At 40.1% G+C, this 25,327-nt stretch overlaps 1 long non-coding RNA gene across 1 annotated transcript; it reads left to right on the plus strand.

The window, feature by feature from the left end:
• The first annotated feature begins 442 nt into the window (after positions 1-442).
• Positions 443-13,864, plus strand: LOC144382740 (uncharacterized). Its single transcript, XR_013450125.1, has 3 exons — positions 443-577; positions 3,208-3,304; positions 13,110-13,864. It is a non-coding gene; the product is annotated as an uncharacterized LOC144382740 (long non-coding RNA).
• The last annotated feature ends 11,463 nt before the right edge of the window (positions 13,865-25,327 follow it).

Genomic DNA, 25,327 nt, shown 5'->3' on the forward strand with positions numbered 1-25,327 from the left:
TGATATTGTAACAACAGCTACCATTTATATAAGACATTATTCTGTTCCTAAATTGCTGGCTGATTTTTCCTAAACTCTCTGACACAAGTTTTACTTCTCTGAATGAGGGATGGAGGAGTTGAACCAACTCCGGACTGGTCATTCCAAATGCACACGGGAGCCTGACGGGGTCTCTAGATGGGTTGTGGGGACCCATGATAATTGGGACTCATGGGGACCATGGCAAAATGGAGGGCACAGACTATTCTAAAGAGGGGTGCCACTCTTTGCCCCTTGTTAACTGTGGCCTTGTGGAAATGCAGATTTAGTTTTATCACAGCTTTTGATTTTTCAAGATAACCTAGTAATGCCAACTTTCCAATTGTGAAAGTGGCCATTTCAAATATTATTTTGCAGTTCCAGGCGGAGAATCCTGGAGGCGAGATGTGGCTTATGGGTCACTAGCTTCTTCCATCTGGACTGGCTGAAGGCCACAGCTACCTTCTATCGTTCGCATTTTCTGGAAGTACTTCTCCAACTTTGGTGTGCGTGAGAATCACCCGGAGAGCTGTTAAATCACAGACTTCTGAGTTCCACAGTAAGAGACTCTGATCGGCGTTTCTTACCAGTTGCCAGTTGATACTAAGACCCACACTGGCTAGTGACTGTGCAAGCAGGGAACCAGTCATAGTATGGCCCCCTTTGCCTTGGTCACTGTTGGGTATTCTTTTGATTAATCCAAGGAGTCTTCCTCGCTCCTCTGCTTCTCCTGTTGCCTTCGCTCCCTGTCTCAAGATGACCCCTTAGGGAAGGTTGTAGCTGGTAATTTTGCATTAGGACGGGGAAGATGTACAGTACTGATGGGGTTAGATTCCGCCTTGTTAACTTGGCAGGAAATGCTCAATCTGTTTATTTATTATTATTATTAAGCATTCTGTAAGCTTAAGGTGTACAGCATGTTGATTTGATACATTTACACAATTTTATATATATATATATATATAATTGTGTAATATATATATATATATATATATATATATATATAATCATGCAACATGATTACCACCACCGCATTAGCTAACATCTGTAATCCCATCACATAATTATCATTTCTCTTGTAAGGACCCTTAAGAATCCAGTTTCTTAGCAATTTTGAGATACATAATACAGTATTGTTAACTATAATTACAATGCTGTACATTAGATCTCCAGAACTTATTCCTCTTCTAACCACAAGTTTGTACCCTGTGACCAGCATCTCCCCATTTCCCTTACCTCCCAGCCCCTAGTAACCACCATTCTACTCTCTGTCTCTATGAGCTAGTTTTGTTTTTCAGATTTCACATGTAAGTGATATCATACAGTATTTGTCTTTTTCTGTCTGATTTATCTCACTTAGCATAATCCCTTCAAGGTCCATCCATGTTGTCTCAAATGGCAGGATTTCCTTTTTTCTCATGGCAGAATAATATTCCATTGTGTGTGTGTGTGTGTGTGTGTGTGTATATTTCATTGCATTCCTTTGTATGTGTATATATTGCATTGTATATATATAATATATATACATATATTATATATTCCATTGTATATATACATATCAGAGCTTTATCCATTCACTTATTGATAAACACTTAGATTGTTTCCATACCCTGGCCATTGTGAATAATACTGCAATGAACATCAGAGTGCAGGTATCTCTTGGAGATCCCGCTTTCATTTCCTTTGGGTATATACCCAGAGGTGAGATTGCTGGATCATATGGTAGTTCTATTTTTAGTTTTTTGAGGAACCACCATACTGATTTCCATAGCGGCTGCACCGATGTACGTTTCCCACCAACAGTCCACGCATGTTCTATTTTCTCCACGTCCTTACCAACACTTGTTATCTCTTGTCTTCCTGAGCTTAACCATTCTAACAGGTGTGAGGTGACATTTCACTGTGGTTTTGATTTTCATTTCCCTGATGATGAATGGTGTAGAGCACCTCTTCATATACCTACTAGCCATTTGGGTGTCTTTGGAAAAATGTCTATTCAGTTCCTCTGCCCATTTTTAAAATTGGATTGGTTTTTTGGTTGCTGTTGTTGTTATTGAGCTGTATAGATTCTTTATAGATTTTGAATATTAACGCGGTATCAGATATATAGTTTGCAAATACTTTTCCCCATTGTATAGGTTCCCTTTTCATTTTATTGATGGTTTCTTTTGTTGTGCAGAAACTTTTTAGTTTGACGTAGTCTTGCTTGTTGCATTTGCTTTTCTTGCTTCTGCTCAATCCTGTTTAGAAGATAGGGTCACCCGTAAACACTTTGTGGACAACCAGCTTCATAAATAAGTATATTCAATGATACATGGGTGATTACTCAGTGCCAGGCAATGTGCAAGGTATTTTATCTATGCTACCTAGAGTACTGACAACCTTTTCGGAGGTAGATATTCTCATTTCTAGTTCACTGAATTTCAGAGACATTAAATAATTCATCTTAGATCACACAGGCTCTAAATAGGCAGGAGAGAGATTTAAAGTATCACTTTCTGGGATACTTCCAAATTTATATGCACACATAGTAGTATAACTTGATATAGTATAATTAATATAACATAAAAAATCATACCTTACCTTGTAAAGGATGCAAAGTGATTAACGAAAATGTAAATTATATTGTTAAATAAAATAAATTAGAAGCAAATAAAACAAGAAGGAAAGGAAGATGAAGTACAGAATGGCATTCCATGAAGTCTTATTCCCTTGCTAGTAGTGGGTAATGACTTGACTCTGAGCTCATAAAGTAAGGGAAGTCTCTAAGAGCACCATGTTACGGGGTGATATGGGCCATGTGAAGGCAGGGTGGTCTCTATCCTTAGTCCAGGATGCCCTCTTGGGCTTGTGACTGCCTGACAAGTCTACCAAGGTGCTTATGGATCTACCTACACCTGAGATCTACGAAGACATGGGTGATGCTTATGAAGAACAGTCTTTGCTATCGACCTACCTACAGCAACCTGCAAGGTATTGTAAATATGAAGCCTGGGATCTCATCCATTTAATTCCATTCATAATCTGTCTGACACAACATTGTAGAAAGACGGGTTTTTAGTTAAAACAGTACCATCAGGTTGATGATAATGCTTCAGATCAATTGCTTTAAATTAAATACACAATCATGTCCTCCATACACTTCAACACTGGAAGTCTGCCTTTGTTCTTCCATTTCTTTTGTTTTAGAGTTCAGTACATTTGGTTGGTTGACAAAGAGGGAGAACTTTGCGGTAGATGATTCCAGAAGAAGAAGAAACAAAATGAACCATGGGAGAGAAACAAGGTAAACACAAAACAGAAATGTTTCTTGTTCAAGGGCAAGGAAATACTCTCACATCAGAAATAAAATTTCTACAGAGCTTATTTGCAAGTTTGTTCATCTGGAAATGAGGAGGTTTGTGTGCTATTGACCTCTATAAGTTTCTTTCTGGCTGTATCCTTGGGAAGGCATGATTCAGACCGTGATGTGATGGCATTGGGGTGGGCACAGGAGAAAGAGGGAGTAATCCTCAGGACGCCACAACCAACCATCCACCTGAAATGTGGTTAGGCAGCTCATGGGATGAGACGTCTCTCATTCTCCTCCATAGCCCTGAACAGCGAAGATCGGCCCGCTAGCTCAGAGCAGGGAGTTCAACCCAGGCTGGGAGACATTTCCAAGGAATTTAGATCTTCTGCCAACTGGATGACTTAAGTCATCTCTCAACATCTCGTTCCAATTATGAAGCCCATGTGGTGTTGTCAGGCATTAATAGGGAGACTGGCCTGGGTTTTGCTCTGGGGTTTGTGCATCTGCCACATCCATGTTTCCTAACTTCATCTGGGTTTCCAGAAAACATTTGGCAGAGGTCATCCCCTCAAGCACTTGACTTTTTAAATTAAGTTTCGGGTAGTGACTTCCCAATCTGAAACCATGTCCCCTTCTATTTTGGTTTAAGCTTGTTGTTTGGTTAGTGCAAATCAAGTTAAAATAAGCAGAAACAAACAAAGTACCTTTTGAGACTCCCTCATATGGCAGGTGCAATAGTTCGTCCTCATAAGATTGACCTCTGGCTTCTCCGAAAGCTGAGTTGGCTTGCCAGTTCTTCAGCAGACCGTGCTCGGGGATTCCTGGGATCACTACATGTCTCTTTTATATGCTTTGCTTTGGATGTGGTTGTTTCTATTTAAGATTGTATAAGCAACTGGATGGCTAGATGTACATTTTAAAACAAATAAACTTTTTTTTTTTTTTCAAGAAATGATAGTATCAAACCCAAAATAAATCAAAGCATACATATCCTCCAGCCTGTTTAGTTTGGGGGCTATGCTGGTGGGATGGTAGATATATGCTGCATTACTGAACCCTTTTCCTTTTAAGTTCTGCTAGTTCTAGCTTCTGCCTTGATTCTCCTGGGAAGCCAGCTCTTCTCTACAGTCAGTTCTTGGGGCTCTGGTGGAGCTGCCTCCATCCTACTTCCTTGGCCATCGTGATTGGTCCAGGGCTTAGCAAGTGGTCCATTAGAGCCACTCAAAGCTTGTATCAATTAGGATTAAGTTTGGCTTTCAATGAAAGACATCCAAAATGAGAGTGGCTTAAATAAGATACATTTTATTTCTGCCTCCTGGGTAAGTCCAGAGGTAGACTGTTTAGAGCAGATGTGCTAGCTCTGTTCTAGACTGACTTTCTTTCTTTCTGTCTTTTGTAAAGAAATTGACATGCTGATTCTTTTTTTTTTAAAGATTTTATTTATTTATCTGAGAGGGAGGGAGAGAGAGAGAGAGAACAGAGAGCAAGAGCATAAGGGCTGGGGCAGGGAGAAGCGGACTCCCCACTGAGCAGGGAGCCCACCGCGGGGCTTGATCCTAGGATGCTGGAATCATGACCTGAGCCGAGTGCAACGCTTAACCGACTGAGCCATCCAGGTGCCCAAGACATGCTGATTCTGAAATTTACATAGAAATGCAAAGAACCTAGAATAGCCAAGAACATTCTGTAGAAGAAGAATACAGTGGGAGGACTTTCAGCATTTGATTTCAAGACTCACTGTAAAATTATAATAATTAAGCAGTGTTGTATGGTATAAGGTAAGACAAATAGACTAATAAAACAGAGTCCAGAAATGGCCCCATTCATATATAGTCAGTTAATTTTCAACAGGGACACAGAGCAATTCAGTGAAGAAAAGGAGAATATTTTCCATAAATGATTCTGGCACAATTGGATAGGCAAGTGAAAGATACAGTACTTACCTTATGCCACATGCAAACTATAATTCCAGATGGACCATGGACTCAAAATACAAGCAATCATAGTAAACTTCTGGAAAAACAAGAGACTACCTTTAAGCATAAGGGGTAGGCAAATATTTACCAGAATTTAAAGGCATTTTAAAAAAGAGAAATAGTAAATATAAAAAAGATAAACTACTTCATCAAAGTATAAGTTCTATTTATCAAAAGACATTATTAAGAAAATGAATAGGATTTGTTTTTGTCTCCATTTTACAGAACTTTAGTATAATTGGGATTCTTTAACATTTAGTAAAATGTATAGTTTTTTGAACCTCGTGTAGAAAAGGTATCTTTTAACTTGCTTTTTTCTCCTTAAAACTTCCTTTGCTTTCTTTGTCACTATTAGGCATCTATATTGCTCTGTGCCTTTTACCTCTCAAACCCCAAATTTGCTAACCTCAGTATCATCAGAATATTATTTGCCTTTCTACATGTACAGAGTCTTAGAGCCAATTCATTCCATCTCTGCAATTACCCCTTTGTCTATAAAGATCTCCACTGGGATTTCCCTGGAAATATTTCAGTGATAGCTTCATTTTGCAGACAAAGGAAACTGAGAGAATAAAACATTTCCTGGAAATTTGACAGTCTTGGTGTTGAAAAGTTAAGCACTGTAAATTTAGCAGATGCAAACAAATTAGTCCTCCTAATACTAATGTCAGAACATCCCCTGAATTCCTATATGACTGCAGCTGCAGAGATAGGCCTCATTGGAAAGCGTTTCCCATTCTGAGGTTCCTTCTTTGTGATACCTGAACATTACCAATTAAAGCTGTAAGATTATTTCATGAGTAGGTTTATAAAATGGGGCCGGTGTGTGTGTGTGTGTGTGTGTGTGTGTGTGTGTGTGTGTGTGTGTGCTTGTGTATTTAACATACCCTGAGTATATGTATTTTTTCTAATTACAATTTCTTAAAATTCTGAAGATTAAAAAAAATTCTTTAAAACTCTATTATTGCTGTGATTAAAGCATGATATTGTTAAAAGAGACGAGAACTGGGGCACCTGGGTGGCATAGTCGGTTAAGTCTCGACTCTTGGTTTCAGCTCAGGTGGTGATTTCAGGGTCGTGAGATTGAGCCCTGCATCAGGCTCTGCACTCAGCAGGGAGTCTGCTTGAGATTTTCTCTCTCCCTCTCCCTCTGCCCCTCACCCACCTCATGTTCTCTCTCTCTCTCCCTCTCTAAAATAAATAAGGGTACCTGGCTCAGTCGGTTAAGTGTCTGCCTTAGACTCAGGTCATGATCTCGGGGTCCTGGGATTGAATCCTGCATCGGGCTCCCCACTCAGCAGGGAGTCTGCTTCTCCCTCTGCCCCTCTTTCCCTCACTCATGTGCTCTCTCTCTTTCTCAAAAATAAACAAAATCTTTAAAAATAAATAAATAAATCTTAAAAAAATTAAAGACAAGAGATTTTTTTAAAGATTTTATTTATTTATTTGACAGAGAGAGAGAGAGAGCACACAAGCTGGGGAAGCAGCAGAGGGAGAGAGAGAGAAGCAGACTCCCTGCTCAGGGTTTGATCCCAAGACCCTGGAATCATGACTTGAGCCGAAGGCAGACACTTAACCGACTGAACCACCCAGGTGCCCCAAAAGACGAGAGAGTTGATACGGGAACTATGGTTGAGGGAAGAGAAGTCTTACCTCTTCTTGTATATAAATTGTATGTAAATATGGTATCTACTTTTCTTTCTTTTTTTTTTTTTTAAGATTTTTTCTTTTTAAGTAATCTCTACATCTAATGTGGGGCTCAAACTCATGACCCTGAGATGGGCAGTGGCAAGCTCCACTGACCGAGCCAGCTGGTGCCCCCATGGTGTCTACCTTTCTAATACATATCTAGTGAGACTGATATATCACTTTGCATTTGCAGAGTGGGCTGTGTTTTATGAACGATTTTCACAGACATGGTATTATTCAATCCTCAACAATACTGTAGCTCTGCAGGTTTATAAGGTCTTCTGGCTTTATGTATCCTTTCCCAGGTTATGAATCCTTCAAAAGATTGAGGTTGCTGAGGGGTGCCTGGGTGGCTCAGTTGGTTAAGCGACCGACGCTTGATTTTGGCCCAGATGATGATCTCAGGGTCATGGGATCGAGCCTCATGTCAGGTTTCATGCTCAGTGAGGAGTCTGCTTGAGATTCTCTCTCTCCTTCTCCCTCTGCTCTTCCCCCTGCAATCTTTCTTGCCCAAATAAATAAAATCTTTAAAAAAAAATACTGTGGTTGCTGAAGCTCCCCAGGTAGGAAGGAGCTTACACTTTCCCTCCCCCCACAGTGACGTGAATACAATTATATTTTATGTTCATGAAGTTCCATGGATTCCTCATGAATTTGACTGTGACCACCCCATGTTGTGAGGTTGTCCAGCATCCATTCACACTTCTCACAGCACCTGTCGCTATGTTCTGGGACTGGTATCCTGCTAGCACAGTCCAAAGGGACCCATCTTTCTTTTCTCTGTCCCAGTACACACAGGCCGGGGCATGTGTCCTAAACCTTGCAAACAGATGGGAGAGGCTTAAGACCATCCTTGCTAGAGGCTTCTGACTAGGAGATTCCTGTAGTGAGGGAGGTCCTGGTGGACTTGCTTCCACCCTCCAGAGTTGCCTCTGTTGCCACCTGCTCCCAAACCTGGTTCTAGAGTCTTCCCGTTCCTAATCTCCTTCCAGCGGATTTTCTTCACTTGACATCAGCCAGAGTAATTCTTTTGTTTTCTCCCCTCAAAGCAGCCATCTATGTCCATTCTCTTTTGGAAACGTGAGCCGGCAGTCATCAGATTGTAGTTTGCCAAAGTGGCTTGCAAGTGGGAGTGGGTGAAAATTTCAGTAGCAATACCTCAATTCCCTTGAACAGAAAGGAGGAATTTGCCAGAGGACAGGACTTTATAGACCTTCACCCAAATAATAATACTCCTGCACTTCCATTTTTCTAGTTTACCTACTAATCACAGAGATGAGCTAGGTTGTAAGGATACGTGTGTACAGAATTCTGTCTGATATCAATTATGCATGAAGCCGACAATTTCCCAAACTGACCAGATAGTAATCGTGCCCTAGGATTTTCCAGGTGTCCAGGGTTATGTTAAGCACTATCTGTGCATTATCTCATTTAATTCTGAAAACAACAAGATGAAGTAGGCACCATTATTGTCCTCATTTTACTGATGAACAAATAAAGTTAAGTCGCTGGTATGTGCAGACCAGCATCCAAACTAAGGGACTGAGCCACACACCATACCAACCACGCTAAGCTAAATATAATAATTATGCACTGGATCACAAGACCTGCTTTCTGATTACACAGATTGTGGAAATAGATAATTTTTATTCTTAATGCTTATTCTTAGCTCCAACCACACATTTAATTAATAGATTTCATATTTATTTTATTTGTTTATAAAAAATGCTTCGCTTTTATGATTAAATGACTAGGTGGCAGGGACTATAACTTAATTACATATTGCTTAATTGGTGTATTAGTTAATTATATGGAGTTAATTTTTTAAATTAAGTAATTGTATTTTATAACATGTTACTCTTCTAATGTCGATCATATTTCTCTGTTAATTTTGAAACTTTGACTCAAGCATTATTAAATGTATAAATAGTTAATTTTGATACTGAATTAGTGTAAGTTATTTGTGATTATATATACACACACAACACACACAGCTCAAATCTATTAACATCATTTATTTACAAAATATGCGAAATATATTAAATATGAAGAAAAATCTGCATGTAACTGCTAAAAGTGAGCCTCGATCTTGAGGTTAGTTTGGAAATTTAACTTTGGCATTTCTTAGTCTTAGTATTCTCTCCTATTATTTAAATAGAAACAATTCTAGGTTGAAAACCCCACTGTGAGTAAATGACTTAACTATGTCGTCAGCTTCTTTAGGACAGGGTCACTATTTTATATTCTTCACGTGGAATAGCTTCCGGCACAATAAATGTTTGTTGAATTTGAAATTTGAATTTAAGTGAAATGATGCTGAAAATTTTACATTAGGTACCGCCATCCATCTGAATTTAAGCCAGCGGTTGCTATCTTGCATAGGGGAATCCTTAATGAGGTTTCCAGTGAGATTATTTTGGTGACAGTACAAAATGAAACATTTCGTCTCCTTTGAGTTTTCTGTTGCAATCATGCATGGCTTAGTACTTAGGCGAGGGTCCCTGACTCAAATGAAAATTGTAACATTTATTATCATTAAGATTTCTGATACTTTATGGGACAAGAAATTCATAAATTCAACTCCAGCCCCGTTTCTGTTACGGACAAAGACACTGAAACCCAGAGAGGTTGAGTGATTTATTAACGTCACACAGCTCCTAGTACTAGAAGTAGCTATTGAGTGTAGTGACTCTGGGTCTCAATTAGGTATTTCTTCTACTGCACCAATCACAGAACATTTCATTAAGTGATTAGAAATGAGTTATTACTCATTCCTGAGCTTAACACTTCCCTACTAGTTTCTCAGTTTAGATCCGTATTCAATGTACCTGATGCACAATGAAAACAGAATTTTCTAGTGGGCCATTTCAGGATAAGACTTTCCTGTGAAGTATTTAAGGCATTTCCAACACTTAGAATGGGACAGCTTAGTACTCCAGTACACTACTGTGGAATCGTAAGTTGGGACAACCTTACCGGAGAGAGTTTAGCAAGGGATATTCCACAACCTTAAAAAAAGCATATTCCCTTCAATTCAGCAGTTTCAATGCTAAGATGTGATCCAAAAGAAACAAATCTGACAAATGTACTGACACACGTAGGTATGTGTGCAAACAGACGTATTCGTGGTAGCATGTTTATTTTTAATTTAAAAAAAATTATTTTAAATTTTATTTATTTGAGAGAGAGAGAGGTAGAGAGAACGTGTCCATCAGGGGGAGGAGCAGAATCACAAGCAGACTCTGTGCTTGACTTTATGTGACATCTTCTGTGTTCTTACTGGTCTCTGCTCCCATCTGGCCTTTTTGGAGTAGTAATGTTCCTGAACTCACTGTTGGAACATACAGTCTTAGACAATTGCTCTTGGTCTCAAAATGCTACCAAAATCAATTCTTCCCATTTTCCCCTTCTTTTCTGGTAAAGCATGATAGGCATGTGGCTGCCCAGCCAGAGACTAAATTTCCCTGTGGCTCTTTGCAGGGAAACGTGCCCATGTGAGTGACAGAGTAGAACAGAAGTGATATATGTCACTTCATTGCTTGGGCCTTCAAACATTGTACCCATGCTCCCCTGAGTTTTCTTTCCTCTTCCCAAGACTTGGAAAACTGGTATGACTGTGACCCAGCTTTGGCCCTGAAATAACGACTATGAATGGGGGGGGTTGCATAATTTGGGTCTCTGAATGGCACCACAGAGCCCGGCAGCAGCCATCCTCCCCCCACTTAAGACTGTTACGGGGGAGAGAAATAAACATCTTCATTTTAAAAGTAATTGTATCTCTTGCTTCCTGGGTCCCACATCTTCTTTTCAATTTGTTTAGTCCTTCATTTTGGTGGAACAAAACAATAGCTTTCTAAGAAAGAGTTCATGGAAGGAAAATTTTAGAGACATGTCTAAAAATGTCTTAATTCTAGCCTTTAGTTTTATACTTAGTTTGGCTGGGTATAGAAATCTAAGTTAGAGATCATTTGCCTTAGAAATTTTGAAAATTTTACTACAGAGAATAAACTTCTAGGTTTTTTTTTCTAGGGTGAGGGTGGGCTAATGTTTTGGGTGTGTGACCTGGGGAGAAGATCTAGAGATTTGACTTGTTCTTAAGCTGATTTTTAAAATAATTTTTCTAATTTTACTGTCCTCACTGCCCCTTCCCCCCTCATTAAAAGTTCCAGAAATACTAGTTGCCATGCATATTTGCATCCTTGGAGATTACTTTTTTTTATTTTTTTATTTTATTATGTTATGTTAGTCACCATACAATACATGATTAGTTTTTGATGTGGTGATCCACGATCCATTGTTTTTGTATAACACCCAGTGCTCCATGCAGTACGTGCCCTCCTTAATACCCATCACAGGGCCAACCCATCCCCCCACCCCCCTCCCCTCTAAAACCCTGTTTGTTTCTCAGAGTCCACAGTCTCTCATGGTTCATCTCTCCCTCCGATTTCCCCCGCTTCATTTTTCCCTTCCTTCTCCTAATGTCCTCCATGCTATTCCTTATGTTCCACAAATAACTGAAACCATATGATAATTGACTTTCTCTGCTTGACTTATTTCACTTAGCATAATGTCCTCCAGTCCCATCCATGTTGATGGAAAAGTTGGGTATTCATCCTTTTTGATGGCTGAGTAATATTCCATTGTATATATTGACCACACCTTCTTCTATCCATTCATCTGTTGAAGGGCATCTCGGCTCTTTCCACAGTTTGGCTATTGTGGACATTGCTGCTATGAACATTGGGGTGCATATGGCCCTTCTTTTCACTACATCTGTGTCTTTGGGGTAAATACCCAGGAGTGCAATTGCTGGGTCATAGGGTAGCTCTATTTTTAATTTTTTGAGGCACCTCCACACTTTTCCAAAGTGGCTGTACCAACTTGCATTCCCACTAACAGTGTAAGAGAGTTCCCCTTTCTCCACAACCTCTCCAACATTTGTTGTTTCTTTCCCTGTCCATTTTTGCCATTCTAACTGGTGTAAGGTGGTATCTCCATGTGGTTTTGATTTGAATTTCCCTGATCCTAATGATGATGAACATTTTTTCATGTGTCTGTTAGCCATTTGTATGTCTTCTTCAGCTTGGAGATTACTTTTATAATTCATATTAGTTCACAGATTCCCCCCATGGGGGGCTTATGATTCAGTTTTCTGGGATCTGCTAATTCAGTGATCAGTCTTTCACCTGCTTTCTAGATTCACAACTTTTATGACTTTAATATTATCTTTCATTCTCCCTATCCTTGTAGGCTTATGTCTTTTAAAAAACAAAAACAAAAACAAACCTTTCCTAGCATTTGGTGGGTTGGAGAAATGAGTGGAAGCATGTGTGCATGATTGTGTATAATACTTGCTGAAGAATTTGGAATGGTTCCTCATTTTCCTTTAGATTTCTGCTGTATTATAATAGTGAATATTTTATTATTCAACTGTAAAGTTAAAAGCATATTCAGGGGTACTTGGCTGGCTCAGTCAGTAGAGCATGTGACCCTTGATCTCAGGGTTGTGAGTTTGAGCCTCATGTTGGGTGTAGGGATTACCTAACAATAAAATCTTAAAAAAAAGCATATTCAAAAACCATTTTCTTGGGGCACCTGGGTGGCTCAGTTGTTAAGCATCTGCCTTTGGCTTGGGTCATGATCCCAGGGTCCTGGGATCGAACTTTTCATTGGGCTCTCTGCTCAAAGGGAAGCCTGTTTGTCCCTCTCCCACTCCCCCTGCTTCTCTTCCCTCTCTCACTGTGTCTCTGTCAATAAATAAATAAAATATTTTTTAAAAAATAAACAAAAACCATTTTCTTAATGAAAAAACAAAATACTTGAAAGTATAAACTTTTCAGCTCACAAGATCTTCATGTTCTCATGTGCTATTTCTCTTTTGCCAGTTTCTGGTTGAGAAAAAAGAGTTTGGAGAATTGTTGCATCACTGAAAAGCAGGGATCTTGAATGTTTTATGAAGAAATATATATATATATATAAAATAAACACATATATATTTGAAAATATATATTTGAATATATATATATATATATATATTTGAAGAACAATATTTTATTCTTCTAGTCCCAGAGAGTACTTTTTTGTTGTGTGATGCATCTGAACTGATCACGCCACTCTCTCATTCTCTCTCTTAGGATCATGGCATGTGAATTTGCAAAAATAGACGAGGTTGGGGCTGCAGTCCTGGATTATGGAACCAGGTGAAATGGAAATTTGGACAGCCATCACCAAAAGTCTGACCTCAGAAGTAACACTAACTTCTCCACTGAAAAATGAACTCTAGAGTCAACAGCACTCTGCCCTTTTCTTTGGGAGTCAAAGTTCTTTCTCCAAAGACAACCCAGTGTTTGGAACACCATAAGGCACAGATTCTGTGTGATTTTCCCACTATTTGGGATGACTGTCAGTTTTCTTGGTGACAAATGTATTTGTGGGGTGGTTTAGGGATTCTATAATTTCAGAGTGGGAGGAGCTTTTGGAGAATGTCCAATCTCACTGCCTTTCAAATGCTGAGGTAATATGCACAACATGAATGCCAAGACATTTTATGGGTGGAGGTGAAAGGTTTCCAGTGTCAATACATTTCTGTTGTACAGTCCAATAGACATTGTCTCTGAGGACCACCGACTTCCCCTTTCCAGGTTGCCTTTCCCTCTCTGACACACTAAGCAATGGGCTCTTGCTCTTTGGCTCTGCTGAGTCATCTTAGTAAAAGATAAGAGTATCCACTGTTCCCATTTTGGAGATTTCATGCATTTTAATTAGGGCTTTCAGATCCCAGAGCGTTCATTTTCTCATCTGTCAAATGGAGCTAATATCGCCTACAATGAAGAGCTGTTGAAACAGTTGGAATAAATAAAAAATGTCCACCACTGCAATGTCTTGCAGCTACCACTATTTTTTTTTTTTTTTTTTTTTGAGAGAGGGAGAGAGAGAGAACACGCAGGTGGGGGGAGGAGCAGAGGGAGACGGAGGGAGAGAGAGAGAGAGAGAATATCAAGCAGACTCTCTGCTGAGCACAGAGCCAGACATGGGGCTCAATCCCACAACCCATGAGATCATAACCTGTGCCCAAACCAAGAGTCAAATGCTTCACCAACTGAACCACCCAGCCACCCTAACTACCACTATTTTTTAGGAAGAAAATTTGTGGCAGAAATTATATCTGTTCTCTCTCCTGAACCTGGGCTTCTACCTGCTTGGGAGGCTATCTGGGATTGCAAAGAGAGAATGATCAACCAAGATTGTGTTGCATGGATTGATAGAAGCCTTAAAAATACTTCAGGGTTCCCAAGTTGCTCTTGAAAATATGTGTTTATTAACCAGCTTAGTGGAATAAAGCCTCTTTTTATCACAGGCATAGTGGAATCCTGGTGAAGAAGAGCACCACAAGGGAAAAGGGTAGGCCTGAGTTTGATCACATGCAAAAATGAACATTTTAATTAGTCTTTAGACTATTTTTTTTTTACAGGTATAGGAAAAACTAATGCAATAAATCAAGCCCTTGAAATCAGGGAAAATAAGTTAAGCAAAAAGAGAAGCCAAAAACAAATCAATCATAAGGGTGATTTTATTGTACATTTACATGGAGTAGACAGTGTCTTACAATCCCTACAAGAGATTGAGCGCTTGTGTCCTCCCCAAGTTCAAGTGTTGAAATTCTAACCCCAGTATGATGCTATGAGGAGGGGACTTATTCTATGTTTTATATTCTAAACCACTTGGAAAATTAGTATTCGATGAAAGCCGAATTGGGAATTATCATTTCCTTGATATGTTTAAAGAAATGAATATTCTAATTACTGACAGTGCTGGTTACTTGAGAATCGTTCTTGCCTTTCAGAATCTGACCCAGTTGTGTTGGCTTGTTTACAAATGGGGAAAGTAGACTTTACATTTGATTCAGAGGAAGACTACATTTAGAAGGCTCGATTCTCTAGTTTTTAGGCAATATTTAAGAGTATGGGGAAATAATCCTACAAGTTAAGTGAAAAAGAAAAAGTTAAGTAATATTTAGAATATGCTCTCAGTTTTGTCAAGAATCTGCATTTGTATATGAGCATAGAACAAAAAGCTGAGGGTTTATGCTAAAAAATGTCTACACTGGCTTTGATGAATATTTGCTCTTCGTACATTTTTTTTTTTGCATGTGTCATATTTTCTTTTTTTTTAAAGCTTTATTTGAGAGAAAGAGAGAAAGAGAGAGAGAGCAAGCGCACGAGTTGGGGGAGGGGCAGAGGGAGAGGGAAGAGAATCCTCAAGCAGACTCCCCACTGAGCATGGAGCCTGATTTCTGGCTTTATCCCTGGACCCTGAGATCATGACCTGAGCCAAAATCAAGAGTTGGATGCTTCACCACCTGAGCCATCCAGGTGCCCCTTTTGTCATTTTAAAATAGAGGGAAATCTTTTCCTCAACAATCTTTTCTTCATTTGAAATGCAGATTAATACAACACACCCCCTCAGGTGGGATACTTAAGCTTTGGGGAGAACTTTTTTGTACCCCACCCACTTTAGAGGGAGATACTTATTTATCCCAAGTATTGAGGATGGTAGTTCAAAGCCTTACTTTTTGATTCTGAGAATGAGTTTTTTAGTAACCGAGGCTGTTTCAACTTTTTTAAACTTAATTTTGTGAAAATAACTCAGGATCCAGCTCCAGGAGTTCTGATTTAGGGTCCCCACCTAATAACTACATGAACTTGTTCAAGTTGCTTAACTTCCCTGGTTATCCCAAATTAAAGAGCTAAATGATAAAATGATAAATGATAAAGGCATTTCATTAAAGAATGCTGTAGAGTTAAACTTGTCACCTTCAAATGGATCCCTCAGTTATTTTAACTCGAACAGCTTACGTATTCTGCTTCCAAAGTAGAACTCCCCTTCTCTCGCACACAACTAACACCCTTCCCTTCTTTTGTTTCTGAATTCCTCACTCTAGGGCGACATAAGTTGCCATTTACTAATAGGTGCTCACTGGGTGGAAGGATGAGCATCTTGAAGAACCAGATGGAAACTCAGTTGGAAAATCACAGGAACAATCTAAATGAGAAATCGCTGAGTTGGGACAAGGACACGGAGTGAAAAGTAAACTGTGTCTGTGTGAGGTGTAACAGGACTGGGCTACATTCACACCATCAACCCAATTTCTTTGTGGGTGTGTGGATATCGAGGTCTCCTCTGGGAGCCGGGGACAATGTTCCCTAGGGGAAAGGGGGAGGGAAGGCTGAAATCCTACCCAGCTGTCTTGGCTGCGTTTGCTGAGAGGGGTCACATTTTCCTAATTTGTACAAAGCTATCAGAGGGATTAGTGGTAGAGCTGGTCTGAAAGTCAGCAAAAACTACTGTGAGTAAATATTGAGTCACTGACAAAGAGTTGATATTTTTCTAGATAAGGCAGGGCAGGAAAAGCCTAAATTATAGCAGGGATTGAGGTTAGATCAGGAGGTTTTGAAGGAAAAGATAAACTGCTATCTTTCTAAGATGGTTCTAGATCAGCCATAATGCCGGATCTAGTGACCCAGTTGTCTTTTGTGAGATGGGGGAGTCATTGCAACAGAACTTCACGTGTCTTCATTTTTCCTGGTTGCTTAACTACGAACTAAATGGTGCTCACTATTTAGACAGCAGAGCAAACCATATTATTGACAATTCACTTATATAAAAATTCTGAGATTTAATGGCTCTGAAATATCACCACAAATATATCAAATATACAATAAAATATCAATAGCTACCGCGAATACGGAATCTCCCTTGGCTTCCGTGAATGGGGTGTGGAGGAGCTTTCTCCTGACCGCGGGCCCTGCGTGGCAGTGACTGTCCCTTGGCCTAGTTACGATCTGCCTCCAATCTTTAAAAAGGGTCCTTGATGCCATTTAGTTAGGAAGCGGGCAAAATAAGGTCAAATAAAAGTCAGAGTCAGGTGGGCTGCACTTCTTCTCATGCATTCCAAATTAAGAGGTAATGTAAGGGTTAACTCTAAAGTATTCCACCTTGAACCCCCGCACTCTCTTTATCTAGCACACCATAATAAAAGATCAAGAGTTCCTGCTTATTATCTTATTTTTCCTGCTTGCTTCACCAGGCTAAGGCCCAGTCTGGTTATGGATTAACACGGTGATCAATAGTAAGCCTGCTGTCTCTCTCTCGGCAGGGGAAAATGAACTCAAAATGCAGTCAAACTCTTATTGATCAAGGATATAGGTCTCACTTTCATTACCTCTGTCTCCTGATAACCCACAAATAATGTGATGAGTTGCTAATCTCTCTGATTTTCAATGGACCCTTCACCCCTCCTGTCTGCACATAGAAGCTTTTATTTTCATCTTGATACACACTCTGTGTAATTCATGTAGCACTAACTCTCCCTCTCTTACCGCCAGCCCTGGTCAATCAGAGCTAATAATATCACTCTTCACTGGGGATGGCGGCTCTAGCGAGCTCAAGATACGGAGTCTCCAAACGTGGCAAGGAAATGCAACGTGCCGCCGACTTCTTTCCGGGGACGGAGAGATGTGAAGTCTTCTTGGTGAAGCAATGCACAAATGGGTTGTAACTTTCTTAGGATCTGGCCTGCTTCTACCACAGGAGCTGGACTTACAAGTGTCCCTGGTCAAATCTCTCATGTACTTATTTAGTAATCTCTACACGCCCAACGTGGGGCTCAAACTCACGACCCCGAGATTAAGCGTGGCATGCTCTCCCGACTGAGTCAGCCAGGCTTCCCTGGTCAAATCTCTTGTATGGCTAATCCTGCCTTGGCTTCTGCTTCTCAGTGGATCTGGACTGCTGCAGACCCCAGCTTTTTACCAGTGGGAAGATTGGCTCTCAATAGAGTCATGATGCTGGGAGAAGTGAGTCCCCTTATCTTTGCTGTCTTAATGACGTCTCTTAAATACCGTGGGATAAACCTAGAAGAATGACGGTATTTCAACTATGATATTGTGTTGATTTCTGTAATTAAAGGTAGTGTGGTGTGACAAAAACAAGATGCCGTTTGAGTCAAAAGCCCTACTCTTTGAGTTCTGGTTCTCTCCTTACTCGGATAGGGAAATGAAGGTGTTGTGTTGGCAAGAATAGATCACCTTGCTGTCGTCTAGAAAATTCTCATCTGCTCGAAGTTATGAGAGGAAAACAGAACCAAATCAGAGTCTTAGGAAAATGGCTATTTTTAGAAGCAGAGTTTTTTTCTGACTGGTTAATACCTCATCATGACTTTATGACTTTTTTTGGGGGGGGGGTCTGCAACTTATTACTTTTTTTTAAGCAAAGTACAAGAAGAAAAAGCCAATTTCTATCATGTGTCATGTCAGTCCCATTGCTTTGGCATTCAGCTTATGAGAGATCCTCAAGTCTAAAATGGTTATCAAGTATGAATATAAGAAAGTTTGTACTGGGGCCCCTGGGTGGCTCAGTCATTAAATGTCTGCCTTCGGCTCAGGTCATGGTCCTAGGGTCCTGGGATCGAGCCCCACATCGGGCTCCCTGCTCGGCCGGGAACCTGCTTCTCCCTCTCCAGCTCCCCCTGCTTGTGCTCCCTCCCTCACTGTCTTTCTCTCTGTCAAATAAATAAATAAAAATTAAAAAAAAAAAAGTTTGTACTGGAATTCATTATCTCCTCAGTCCAATAGTTGGAGTTGAAGAAGCCAGCAACAGCGGCTTTGCTTCTCTAATATAAAGTCAGTGAATGCTCACCTAACTGAATCACTTTTGCGAGGACACTCGTCATATTCTCCGCTGCCCATCTGATTAAAACAACAGGCAACAAGGGGAATAAAGTCCTCTTTCTTGGAGAAAAACACCAAATGACCAATAACTAAGAGACGAATGAAATCATCTGCTTTCACTCAGCCCCTAGGGGCTGAATGGTGTTTTCCAGCTTGAGCCCAAACAATTTGCACACCTGTTGAAGAGAATATAAAATTTGACAGTGGTACAAAGTCCGGGGGATTAACGTGATTTGCACTGAGCTCTTAAAGCTGAGGTAATTGTAGGTCTCCATTTCTTCTCTTGTTCTGCAGAGCTGCATCTGAAATTTGACAAGGAAGTCCTTCCCCAACCCTCCCCACCCCCCCTTTCTTTTTTGCAAGGGATTGGGTAGAAGTTTCACCAGACCTCTCCCTTTCTGCTCGGCTGTGTCTTCTTGGAAATGCTCTGGTCTCCCTTGGCTTCACCAAATTGTGGTAAAGCCAGAACCCAGGGCGGACTTCTGTTTACTTGGCAGGTTTTGGAGCTACGTTTGGTGGCAAGCTCTATTACCTGTTGTTTTCAAGTCCTGAGCTCACAAGCCTGGGAGGATGAGAGGAAAGTGGGCCTGGTGTAAGCTGGTGAGAAGGCTTACGCAGCTTTTTGTAAACGTGGAAGGGGAAGGCACCCAGAGAGTCCCTTTCCCCCCTGTGGGTCTGTGTGTCCCCAGCGGTGTCATATACATTCAGGCTCTGATTTGCTATACTTCTCAGGCTGAACGTATGCTACTGAATACCTTTGATGTTGCCATAATTGTGTGTGTGATCTTCAATCACGGATGTCATCAAATTTTATTAAACTTAATATAGATAAAACCAAGACATTATTGATTAGTTCTGCCATGCAAACCTCCCAGGCTTCCTCTTAGAGTGGTTTTCTTCTGGGGAAGCTGTCTTTATCCTTTCGATAATACTCATGGCCTCAGAGCCACTGTGGCTTCTGAGTTTTCTTTTGAAGCCCACATCAATCATATAATTAAGACGTCTTAATACAACTACCGCAATCCCGCCATATTGCGAGGCAAGCTCTCTGGTCTGCTGCTGCAATTTTAATTCATGCCCCTCTTTCATGTGGGCGTAATTACTGCTGTTCTTTGTTTAGGGGTGTGTGTGTGTGTGTGTGTGTGTGTGGCACATTTTCCGTTGATCCAGATTTAACCAGATAGACCCCTCTTTGGATTTAAACTTTTCTACCTTATTAATAAGATTAATTTGATTCTGACAAAGGAAGCCATATTCTCTTTCTCCATCTTCTCAGCTGCGTGCTCCAAAAATGATGTCTGGTGGTGTTCACGTGATTCAGATGGAAAAATGTAGGATTCGGACAACCTTCCGGATGTCCCGGATGACCCGATGTTTGATATCATGTTGGCAAAGCATCCAGGCCACTGATTTTTTTTTTAAAACAATCATTTTTCATCTGGGTGCTTTGGTGGGAGGCACACACGTGAAATTTCCAATTTCCACAATTTTTCTGCCTCTGTCCTGTGTTTTTCTTTTCCACTGTTATCAAATCGTGCAGTCTCTTGGTTTTCCTTCCTTTGCACCTTCCCTGTATTCATGTTGCGAGTCCAATCCTAACATCTAATATGAAAATGTGGAAAGGAAAGCGAGGGGGCCAACGTGGGGAGCACTGTTTTAGGAGTGAGATCTGGGCAAAGTAGTAGTTCCAGCCGGATTGCTAATTAGCTGTGTTTCTATGGTGTAAGACATACGACATTGGGTCTCAACTAGGTATCTGAATTTCACAAAAAGACCTAGACCTACTTCTAGATGAAAATATTAGATCTCTCTGAAGAAAAAAATCCTTCAGTTTTTGTTTGAATAGGGTTGGCCTCCTTCTGAACTTGAAAAAAAAAAAATCTCACTCTTAAAAACACAAGCCATGGATTACTATTTTTCCTGTCCGGTGTTGAAAGCATACGGTTTCTAGCTTAAAGAAGATCATAAAATATCTTTATTATATGTTCTTGTTACAGAATTATTTCATGAGTTGTTGACAATTCAGCATCTTCTAGAGGTTTGTTCAAATATCTTATATTCATCTAGCATGTTAGATTCAAAAAAGGGGAGGAGAAGGGGGGAGGGGAAGGGGAGGGGGGAGGGGGAGGGGGGAGGAGAGTTCCAGCCATTTTGCCCAGCTTCCTGGAGTAAAGACTTCCCTGAGCTGCACACTAAAGGTGTGGGCTTGATGACTTATCAATGTCTAGGGAGAACATTTGGACAAAATGTGCACACTCCTTTCTTAAAACTGTAGTTGACCTTAGCAACTTTCCCCACAAAACCCTTATGAAAGGATAACGTACTTCCTTCTGCCTTGAGTTTAATTTCTGGACAAAATGTGGTCTGTGAAAACTGGTGCTTACCCTGTCTTTTAGCTGAAAAGGAAAACTGCTCGCCCTGGGCCTGTCCTGTTTGGCCTCAGCTACTAAGAACCTCTCTAATTTGTCATCAGTGCTGAGCATCTGGGACAGGAGAACATCTGTTCCCTTTGCTGTCTTTGGAAAAGTGGTTTTCAACCCTCACTGCACATTAACATTTTCTGAGTGGGTTTAAAAAAAAAAATATCGAAGCCTGAGATTGACCACCACCCCGCCCCCCCCCGCCCCGAAATTCTGAATGCCTTGATTTTGGCTTATAGCTTATTTGGTAAACTCTTTTGGAAGTTGGTGGAGTAGATAGGCACGATATATGAGCTATATTAAATCGTGTGTTAAGAATAAGACAGGATATACATAAAAATTTACAGAATACCGATAAGCAAGCAAAGAAACTTGCAAGGGGGTCCCCCGCACAAGCCACTTAACCTGCCTGGCTTTGCCGCCTCCTGTAGGGCTTCTCTGTGGCCCGGGGTCCCCCCGTCAGCCTTCCCCAGCCCTTGGCCTCTCATCCTCCAATTGGCCCAATCTTCTGTGCCTCCGATAATCTTTTATGCCGGCTGTTTCCATTCTCCCTTTCTCAAGACCCTCAAATGACTTCCCATTAGCTTCTGGGTCATATTCAAATTATTACCTATTGGTTTCAAGACCTTTAGTCAGGCAATCCCTTTTTATGTCACTTTTAATCTCTCCCCTTCCTGCTCCATTTGTGGCTGTCGGAATCCTCTTCACCAGCAATCCTTGTTACTCTTTATCTCTCTTCTTCTGAGCACTGCTTCCTTCAGCTATTGGGCAAAACTTTCTAGATTATGCGCACCTGACTTGAACCACCCTTCCCATCATCCTAGTGCTTAGTCCTTCCCGCATACCTCAGTTACCTACTGGTGTTTTGCTGGCCGGGTTTTGCTGGCCTGAGGACAGCCCGAAAGTCACCAGGCAGTTGTCCAGAAGCCCCTTTAGCTCAAACCATGTAGAGGTGACCGAACAAGAGGGAGATATTAAAAAAAAAAAAAATGCAGATGATGTGATTTGTATTCTCTGCACACTATCCAGGTCACTTGATGATTCCCCCAAATCACTCCTCAATAAATCCATTGTGCCCTCTCTCCTCGTGCATATGTTTCCACTACTACTAAGTAAGTCCTTAAAATGAAGATAGAATCCAATATTCTAGATTTGGGGCTCATGTGATTAATTTCTTGTTGCAAAATATGTCAAGAGGGAACACAAGAACCAAATTGTTATTGTAACACGAATTCAAATCTCCAGAGATGGATTTTCTAGCTTTCAAATGCAATTGACAATGGGTTCCCATAGCTCCTGTTTTGAGTTTATTTTGCAATTGTCCCTTAGGTAAAAGGAGAGGAAAGAAATTCATCTTACATATCTTGTAGCCTCTGGACATCTTCCTTTACATATAGAAAGCATTCAATACTTTTTTTTTTTTTTTTGGATGAAGTAAAACCATCTTCAAAGCTTTTTTTACTTCTTGGACTACTAGTAACAAAATCGCTGGTTAGGGGTTGTGTGTGTGTGTGTGTGTGTGTGTGTGTGTGTGTGTAGGCCTATAGGGGGTGCCTCTCAGGCTCAGTCAGATTCCAAAGCCTTACAACTAGATTTACTGAATTTTAATAAGCACTCAGGGAATTTTTATGTACATTAACATTTGAAAACTACTGCCTTATCATAATATTCAGATGTACTTGGCTATAAATTTTAGCCAGCATTCAGAAAATTCAGCCCAGATAAAAAGAGTACCTAATGAAGGCCTTTTCCTATATCCTACACTTCCACCCACATCAACATGCAGTTACTAAGACTCAGAGAAGTCAATCTTGTCCCTAAATCTTTTGTTTACATCATTCATCACATGATAGGAATAAAGTCAGAGTGTGGTCCAGCCTGTTAACGAGCTTAATTGTCTTCGGTCCTGACATTCTATCCTTGACCATCAAACGGAAGAAATAAAACAGCATACCATACCAAATATTTTCAACCTTTCTAATTCTTGAAGACTTCATATTTTAAAGACAATATATGAAAATGGCAATATGTTCAAATTTATACTGATTGGAAGCTAACAACCATCAATAACTATAATATAATAAGAATTAATGATACGGATGAGAATAGAGATTCTGAATGTCCAGGTAAAATGTTCCTTCTTAGGCTGCTCCTGAAGTGGGTCAAGATCAGGCAAATGTACCATTTTTATGACCATGGGGGTCAGTGCTTATGCTGTTTGCTTTCTGGCCCGTGTTGGGCCCTCTGGGACAATGGGGAAAGAAAAAAACAAAAGCCAGAAATACTATATCCACACACATTTATGTCTAAAACCATATCAATGGTTTCACTAAGATTTATACCCCTTGGCTAGTTCTATGGCCTGTCTGAAATAGCTGCCGTATCTGTACTTTGGTTCCCTTAACCTGAATCCCTAGAGGACCGACTCTGTTGTTGAGACTTTGCTTTGCATGTTGAACACCCAACTGGGAATTTTGGTTTAAGGGTTCCTCAAAGACCTTTAAGAGAAAGAGAAAGAGAAAAATAGAACCAAATGCAGCTGATTAAAATAAATAGTTTCAAAGTGTACCTGATGAATTATCAATTTTGAGTGAGGTACCAAATACAGGATGTTTGTCTTCCTTCCTCCCTTCCTTCCTTCCTTTCCTCCCTCCCTCCCTTCTTTCTTTTCTTCCTTTTCTTTCTTTCTTTCTTTCTTTCTTCCTTTTCTTTCTTTCTTTCTTTCTTTCTTTCTTCTTTCTTTCTTTCTTTCTTTCTTTCTTTCTTTCTTTCTTTCTTTCTTCTTTCTTTCTTTCTTTCTTTCTTTCTTTCTTTCTTTCTTTCTTTCTTCCTTCCTTCCTTCCTTCCTTCCTTCCTTCCTTCCTTCCTTTCTTTCTTTCTTTCTTTCTTTCTTTCTTTCTTTCTTTCTTTCTCTTCTTTCTTCCTTTTTTCATCTATTTACCATCTATCAATCATATCAATCTTCTATCTACCTACCTATCCACCCATTTCTGGAATGGAATGCACGTCATGAGGTTATTGTGGATATCAATAGGAGTGAGTCACTGCCAAGTGCTTAGTGCTTCATATGCCATGTAAGTTCCTTTCCTAACAGAGAACTCTTCCTATTACTGCTGTCTTTATTGCTATTTTGCTATTTCCCCTCTTAACTAGATCTTCAGTGTATAAACCATACAATATAAATTGTCCGGTGTAATTTAAAACCATGCTAGATTTCAAAGCTGAATACTTGAACACTTAACAATTCGTGCCAAGACAATCCTGGATTTGAATTTTATTGTTCCAGGGATGGGGGCACAGTCAACAGGGCCCTGTCATTTTTCACATAATTGATAAAATCCCTCGTCTGCTGTAACTGGAAGCAGGTGGAGATTTTACAAGATGGTGGAAAGGGAAAGGCATCTTTGTGTTCTGGTTCTATCTGACTAAATCAAGGTGGGATTGATTCCCTGGGTGTGGGGATTAGGCCACCAGAGGGGCAAAACCTCCTTTCTCCCCAGACCACAGGCCCCTGGGTGTAGACTGACTTTCAGTGCCAATGACTCCTTTACAGTCTTTTTTTCTTCTTCTTTTTTTTTTTTCAATGCGTCGTTTTTATTTTTGTCAACAAACTGTGTCATTTGCCATAGTAAGAAAACTCCTGTTGTTCGAGGTCTTTATCAGAGTTCCTACAAATCAGGTTAATTGGTGATCAACAGAGCTTTTCTGCCTTTAATGAGGCCTAGTAGCCCAAGGCAAGGCCTACCTCTTGATAAGGGACTTTCTTTTTTCTTATTCTGAACTCTTTGATCACTTAAAAAAAAAAAAAACCCAGGAAGAACAACCACCGGGAATGTCATTGTTTTTTAATTGCCTGATTACCAAATGTTGGAGATAAAAGATAGATGTTCTCAATTAATAACATTTACATAGATTAGCATCACTAACAAGCCTCATTAGTAGCTGCTGATTTTTGTTTAGATGGTGTCCCATGTCATTTGCTCTCTCTCTGGTTGTGCAATGGAAAGCACCTTTAGTATGACAAAACATTGCCTTCTAATCAATTTCTATTAATCAAATAGTAAGGCATTTTAATACGCAGTCAGGTTTTTAATTAATTACAAGTTAATATTACCTAGTGTAGATTAACGAAAGGTGTCATATGTTAATAAAGTCCAGAAACTGTTTCTAAACTCTGGCTGTCTTTTCTAGAGCCTAAACACG

Source organism: Halichoerus grypus, chromosome 8 (assembly GCF_964656455.1).
Source record: "Halichoerus grypus chromosome 8, mHalGry1.hap1.1, whole genome shotgun sequence".
Taxonomy (NCBI): Eukaryota; Metazoa; Chordata; class Mammalia; order Carnivora; family Phocidae; genus Halichoerus; species Halichoerus grypus.